General features: G+C 39.5%; 1 long non-coding RNA gene across 1 annotated transcript in view; it reads right to left on the reverse strand.

Annotated features, from left to right (window-relative positions):
- Positions 1-1724, reverse strand: part of LOC143984453 (uncharacterized) — a 90868-nt gene extending 89144 nt beyond the window's left edge. The window contains exon 1 of the long non-coding RNA XR_013274868.1: positions 1627-1724. This is a non-coding gene — a long non-coding RNA (uncharacterized LOC143984453). The remainder of the gene's footprint in view (positions 1-1626) is intronic.
- Between the last annotated feature and the right edge of the window lie 6319 nt (positions 1725-8043).

Below are 8043 nucleotides of genomic sequence, written 5' to 3' on the forward strand. Positions count from 1 at the left end.
GTTAAGTGATGTAGTCTTGCAGTAAGCCATTATTCTTCTGCATGCTGTAAGACAGGAATGACACAGGGAAATCTATGATACATTTACACCTTTTACCACCCACATGAATGCCTGGTACAAATGACTCCCATAGCCAGGCCCAAAGCTACAGAGGCTCAAAGGATCATGGGACATGTAGTATCAGGACTGGAAAAGGAAGGAAACGGGAAGTCAAAGAACTCTGAAATTCAGCTCGGAGGAGGAGTGACATCACAGAGACAGAAACCTGCAGTATACAGCTAAAGGAAGTAAGTTACCCACAAACTGACAGAGGGGTTGTCATTCATTTACATTCCCATTACATGTGTTGTTATGGGGAGATAAAGCTGGAGTTCTTCTTTAAGGACAGCTTTTAAAGAGGACCTGCATATTAGTGTATATGTCATATTTCCCTACCACCTCCCTGTTTCTTCTTTCATAATTGGATATCTATTTGTTTATCGATATTTTTTTTAGGTGAGAATGACATTTGTGCTGTAGGGCTCTGGGTCCTAAGTAAGCCCTGCAGCACATCTATGCACGTGCCCAAGTCCCCAACCATTTGTCGCATTTGCACATGCTTGATAAATCTCCTGCACGCTGGGCAGAGTCCTTCAGCACATCTGCGCATGCGCCATAATGCCAGTGATGGGGGGTGCCACTACAAAGAGGATTGAAGTTTCACTTTAAAGCACAGAAAAGAAAAACCAAAGGCAGGTTTCACCTGACAATTTCTTATAATACCAGGACCTCCAATAGAAAGATTTTAGCATAAAAAATGACGAAAAGTGCATTCTGGTGAAATGCAGCAGCAAAAGTGGTGGAAGGACAGAGCCATAATCAGCAGCAGAGAAGACTCACTGGAGGAGATTTACTAAAACTGAAGCAGGCAAAATGTGGTGCAGCTCTGCATAGAAACCAATCAGCTTCCAGATTTTGTTGTCAAAGCTTAATTGAGTAAGCTGAAGTTAGTTGATTGGCTACCATGCACAGCTGCACCAAATTCTGAGTGTTCCAGTTTTAGTAAATCTCCCCTACCGTTAGAGTCCCCCAAGACCAGTTGGGAACTCAACCCACCACAGTCCACCCATGAAAGTTTTTGGTGAACTGACTTTCTAACATTTTTGCCATATAACACTATTATAAGGATATTGATGATATTGTTTAAGAAGCATGGTGATATTGGCCTTTAGAATAACACCCTATGTTCTGTTCTTGGTTTTGACAACATGGGGGAAAATAATGTAAAGGAGGAATAATGGCACCACTGACTGTACAGCCTTTTTTGCCCTTAACTGTGGCTACAGATTTAATTTACCAGGAGGTCAATTCTCAGATAACCAATTAAAGTCATGATAGTGCAGAATGGTATAAGCAATAGGGGCACACATTATAAAACAAATGGCTCATTGTGTTTAGCATAACAGTTTGGCTACTTAGGTGTTCAGAACAGTTCTTGTTTATGTTCCAAGGTCTTCTTCGCCGCATTATTCCATTTTCACTATGCGTTGGAGAGTTACAGAACCTTCCCAATTTTGATTCCAGATGTATATTACTATCCAAAATATTATAAACTACAAGGATCATTTAAGCCATTTTGTGAATTACCTTTTTAAAAACGGATGTGTCATTGTCAACAAAAGGTCCAGTAATCATTTATCATCATCACATGAATCATCTTTTAATGTAAAGGATGGAAGCAGCCTGCAAAATAATATAGAAATTAGGCTTGTTTCAAACTATTCATTACAAGATGGTGGCTTTCTCAATGATGAGGTGAATAGCTTATAATATATGTATGGGATCCTATGCAATTCCAAATCATTGTTCGTCATCATGGGCACTTACTGTAAATGTAGACAGCAAATTTTCCATGAACTACATAATATGTGATATTGATAGAAACCAATAGTACTAACAAGAGAGGTACATTTAACCAGTACATTTTTATTAACAATAAAAAACAATTAAAGAAATACAACCAAAACTAGCATCCCATGTTTAAGAAGATTTTATCCCATCTTTAAAAAGTCGGTTATATTTTGGCAAGTCAGCTAGTGAAATATGACAATAAACTGATCATGTAACAGTAATTCTGTGGTTTTGGCTTTATATTTAGATTTTAATAGCAGCCATAATCAGTGCTTTTCTTGTTCAAACATACTATTTAATTTATTATGTTTATCAGCCTTTACTTGGTGAGCCGTTATCATAAATCCTCTGCCTTAGTAAGTCCTACAGCAGGGGAAGCTGCCAAACAGACTTTGTCGTGGGGAAGGCACTAGATCTGAGACATGAATGCTCATCATTTCTAATTGAGGCTCAGATGGTGCTCAAATAGCACCATTTAGATGTGGTTTGCAACATATGAAGGGTCCAGGACCTTCAAGCTAATTTAAAATAGTAAAATAGAAGCTCTGTCTAAATATTATGTTAAGACTTTTTCTTGCTTGTCTGTCCTTATGTCACTCCTTTTTAATTAATCCTGTAGTTTAAATGCCATCATTACTTTTTACTTACTTCTTGTCCACAGCTGGTTCAACAACCATAAGGTCTAGGCCGTGGCTGTTAGGCAGATTTTCCTAAGCTAGTCTCACACATCACAATCTGATGGTACAGTTTCCTTTATGTAGTGTATTGGCCCTACCTAACATCTATTCAATTAATATTCAGTCAGCTAGGCCTTTCCAATATATAGTTGATGGTTAATCTAAAAGGAGATTACACAGTCAGAATGAAATGCATGCTTTTGTATATACTTTAGCATATACTTCTTTATGTAATCACAGACAGGCTAAAGTAATGGAAAATACCCCAGAATTTATATCTATACCTTAAAACACCTCAATCCATTTATCATGGAATGTGTACATATCAGTTGCCCAAGAACAGGATGGGATGTGTGAAATTTGTGCAATCACCCTGTTCTAGATACATAATTTTATTGTTGGTATCAAGAAGCATGCATATGTTTTCGTTTTTTAATGTACATGGGTAAAGTTGTGAATTGTTGTCAAATTGCCAGGGTAGAGATTCTAAAACAGCATTATATGTGACAGACAGATGATATCGAAATTCTCCACCCTGTTCAGGGATGGTTGTTCCATTTTGACATGGATTATGGATTATGTCTTCCATGCCTCTTGCAAACCAGTTGTCCTCTCTGTTCACTTCACTGTTCTCAAAAGAATGTCCCTTTTCCTTACAGTGTAAGCAAACTGTTGGGTCTTGGCCTGTAGAGTTTGCTCTTCTATGTTGGGCCATTTGTGAAGAGGTTGATCTGTCTCCCCAATATACAGGTCTTTGCATTCCTCACTACTCTGTACGGCATATACCAAGTTACTTGGCTTTGAGTGTTGGGGTAATTTCTCCTTATAGTGTTGTCACCAGTAGTGTTGGGAGAATGGTTCGGCCTGAGTATGAGTTCGGCCAAACATTGGCTGCTCTCCCATTTGGCGAACACCCAAATTATCGGGGTATTCGGCTGTTTGTTCAGCCCGCCGAGCACTCCACATTGCACTGCGTGCCACACAGTGCATTGGAAGCCCCGATTGGCTGAAACAATGAAAGATTTGCCCAATAAGGCACAGAACACTGTCAGAGCCATGATTGGACAAAGCAATGATGACTGTGCCCTATAATGGCCCATAGAGCCACCCCACACTATAAATGGTTCCTTCCCAGAGCAGCCATTTGCAGTGTGATATTGGAGTGGAGATAAATAGAACAGGGCTCTGTTCATTGCTACTAGAGTTAGTGTGCTATATTGTGATTCTATTGTGAGTGTAGAGTATTAGTGTAGTGTGAATATTGTGAAAGTGCAGCATGAGTATAGTTTGTCTGTTCATTTTTACTTTAGTGTCAGTTTAGTGTGGATATAATGATAGAATGCAGTGTGGGTGTAGTGCGATCATTCATATTTACTGTAGTGTTAGTTTAGTGTCAGTTTTACTGCAGTATAGTAGTGCATCAGGGCACTTTTACTGCAGTATATTGAAGTGTGTTAGTGCACGTTTACTGCAGTATATTGAAGTGCGTTAGTGCACTTTTACGGCAGCAGATTGAAGTGCGTTAGTGCACTTTTACTGCAGTATACTGAAGTACATTAGTGCACTTTTACTGCAGCATTATGAATTATGTTAACGCACTTTTACTGCAGTATACTGAAGTGTTTTAGTGCACTTTTATGGCAGCATATTAAAGTGCAATTTTACTGCAGTATATTGAAGTGCATCAGTGCAGTTTTACTGCAGTATATTGAAGTGTGTCCATGCAGTTTTACTGCAGTATATTAAAGTGCGTTAGCACATTTTTTTGGCAGTATATTAAAGTGCACTTTTACTGCATTATACATTTTGGTAATAAGCCTATCATGTCTGGGAGGCCAAAAAGGAAAGACAGATGCTCCCATGGCACTGTAAGGGGAACAGCAGTGTCTGTGTCCACAGGCAAAGGTGGACATGGTCCATCCTCAGGCAGGGCATCATTCCCTCTGTTTAGCAATTTTGCCCCTGCTATCCAGCCAGAGCATGCAGAGGAGGTGATGACTGGCTTGCTAAACCTTCCTCATCCTCTATGACCCAAGCAGAGACTAGTGTGCAGTCCACTGTAGATGCCAGAGCAGCTTATTCTGCCTCCTTGTACACAGCTACTCCTGCCATAGCCCCAGGATCATGCATGGAGGAGACAGCTTCGTTTTTTGAACATAGCAACAGCCACTTGCTCCTTGATGATCATTGTGATGCAGTTTCTATACACAGTATAGATGCATTACTTTACATGCATACTAAGGGGACCCTGAGAGATTATATTTAAAGCCCATTTTTTCATTTTTATTGTTTCAATTTAAGCATCAGAAAAATCACTGCCGATTTAAAAATTAAGTTTTTCACAAACTTTTTTTTCATTGATATGTGTCCCCAGGGCAGTTCCTGGACTCCCATACCCTTTCTATGCCCAATAACTTGCATTTAAGCCCTCAAAATGGGTACTTTCGATTGTTCCAGTTCGGGTACCATAGACTTCAATGTGGTTCACTATTCGGCTCTGAACTTTTGAGATGTTCGAGATGTTCTGGCGCAAACTGAACTGGGGGTCATTTGGCCCATCTCCAGTCACTAGAACAAGTGTCCTCATTGGAAAATGTATCACTACGCTGTGTTCTGGTGACTACCATAACATTTTGATTCATCATCACCTTCTATCCTAGTGAAAATGGCCACCTGGTCAAATAGAAAGGGTGTGGTGAATCTACCTAGTTGGGACGCCATCAATAAAAACCTGACAGAAGTTCCAACCCTTTAATATGGTATCCAAAACTACATTTTAAAAGTTAAGTTATGAATACATTTTAACAAAAATATTTATGCCACATCTATGTTGCATTTTCATCCAAACTCTCCATTCATAGTTGTGAAGGGAAACTCATAAAAAATGTATATAAAATGCTCTTATAACTTTCTTCAACCTAAAAATAAAAAAAACACCACATCTCTTACGCAGAGGTATAAAGTGGCCCTAAATGGTGCAAAGGTCAGGCAATGGCCACTTCTAACACAAGATGTCAACTATATCTCAGCCAAGTATTTCACGTAATTACATCCACATTGCAGCATAGAGAATGTCACAATATTGATCAGCGAGACTTAGACCAGCCATACACAGTTCAAAAATAGAACTATTAATGGGCAAGCTGAATGTACCAAGTTGATCAATCGATTTACTTGGATACAAACCAGCCTGCCAGATTCACTTTCAATTATCCCAAGCAGCTGCTATAGACACTAGCAATAATTACGGACTTCTCCAGGTGGCTATGGCTTCCCCACCCCCCGCTGGGGGAAGACAATTGCTCGAAAGTAGGGATTACCCTGTCAACATTGCCTGTGTTGATGGGGGAATCGTGCAAATTTTATCCTGCAGCCTGTGGTTGTAGGAAAGAAATTCACAACATCTATGGGCTGCCTTAGCTAGAAGATATTATGTTTATCAAAAACCCTTGTATTTTACCCTTCCTACATCTTAAGAGGTTACGCCTATAGCCGTTGGTTATATGTTATATTATGGAGGTTATTTACTAAAGGAAAATACACTTTGCACTGCAAGTGCACTTGAAAGTGCACTGAAAGTGCACTTGGAAGTAAAGTTGCTGTAGATCCGAGGGGAACATACAAGGAAAATAAAAAAACAGTATATTAGCTTGCACATGATTGGATGATAAAATCAGCAGAGCTTCCACTCATTTCACATCTACCCCTTAGATTTAGAGCGACTGCACTTCCAAGTGCACTTTTAGTGCAAAGTGGATTTTCCTTTCATAAATAACCCCCTATATGTTGTTCCCAATATCCTAATTGAAAATTCACAAAAAAGTTATCTAAGCTTAAAAAATATCTACCCTTGATATTTCCCTTTCATCACGAAACCTATTTGCATTATTTTTCTGCCTTTCACCATCAGTATGATGTAAGGTGTACCTTGTTCCTGTTATCTCACCTTATCATGATCAGTCAGCATGAACAGGGCATAGTTAGAGTTCTCGAGCTGGAACCGCCAGTCATATACAGAATTGATCAAGGTGTTATAGTGCAAGATATGCCAGCTTTTTGGTATTAAATCAGGATTCCAGGCAAATATATCATTCAAAATGAACCACATGTGTACAGTCACTGAAATAAATACTTTACATTTTTTAAACTGTGCTGAGAACTCTTAGATCTGTCTAATATTTAAAGGAAGGTTTAAAATCCTGTTGTTTTTACAATATGATCTATTGTTCAGTCTTTTTTTCAGAATGAGAGCAATATAATAACATGGTGGTGCTTATTTTAGCTCTTATGCAATAAAAATATCATCTTTTCTACAGGGGAAAAAAACATTTTTTTTTTTGCCGAGAAGCAAAAACAAAAACTTCCATCTGGTCAAAATAATATATTTCAAGTCTTCTACTAAACGTTACTGCAGAGTCCAACCAGCTGCTGAACTCATGGATTCCTCTCACTTCCTACAGAATACCCCCATGTAAGGAAGCCATTTTGGCATTTTTGGCCAGTTTTAGCAGTATGAGCCCCTGTACACACGGCGGAGAATCTGTCGGAATGCGTCTTATCAGACCGTGTCGTCAGATAATCCGACTGTGTGTGGTATGCATCGGAATGATTCTGTCCGAATCTCTGTCCGACCCAATTTTCCAACATGTTGGAAATATTTCCTGACCAACTGGGCCGATCATGTGTATAGCATTTTGATCGGACCAAGTGCCACGCATGCTCAGATCAAATTCCTACATCAAAGCTATTGGCTACTAGCCTGAATGTAGTCCCATCGTAATGAAATTACGTCATCACGTTCTGAAAGATCAGATTTTTCGCCAACTTGGCCCGACCGTGTGTATGCAACAGTTTCGGACACAATCCGTCGGACTAAATCCGACGGACAAAATCCCACGGATTTGGTTGGCAAAATCTCCGACCGTGTGTACAGGGGCTTAGAGTCTTCTACCATGTAAGCCATCTGTTAAAGTGGAATTTCTGGGAAACCTCTCATTACACATTCCAGGAGGCTGCGGGGGCCCATTCACAGAACACCTGGGGCCAGCCTTCCTGAACCCAGAAAAGGCAGCCGGCTGAAGAAGAACAAGATGGCAGTGTGGGACAAACACAGACAGCTGAATAGTGGATCTCTGCAGGACAATGCTGGATCCTCTTGACAGGTGAGTGTAATAATAATAATAATAATAATAATACACTTTATTTTATACTTTATAGTGCCTTTTAGGGTAGCTTCCCAAAGCTCTTTACAAAGAACACACCAGAAATACACAGAATAACATAAAGTAAAAACTGACAATTATGTGTAAGCATGTCTAAAGAAAAAATGTTTTAGATTTAATTTGAAAGAGTGTAGAGAAGGTGACTCTCTGATGTTCTTTGGAAGTGAATTCCAGACTTTTGGAGAATAGCAGGAGAAGGCTCTGACTCCCAATGAGTGTAGGTGAGTAGGGGGGACACATAGAAGACCAGAATT

The sequence above is a fragment of the Lithobates pipiens genome, unplaced genomic scaffold (assembly GCF_037356315.1).
Source record: "Lithobates pipiens isolate NorthernLeopardFrog02 unplaced genomic scaffold, aLitPip1_a1.2 Scaffold_16, whole genome shotgun sequence".
Taxonomy (NCBI): Eukaryota; Metazoa; Chordata; class Amphibia; order Anura; family Ranidae; genus Lithobates; species Lithobates pipiens.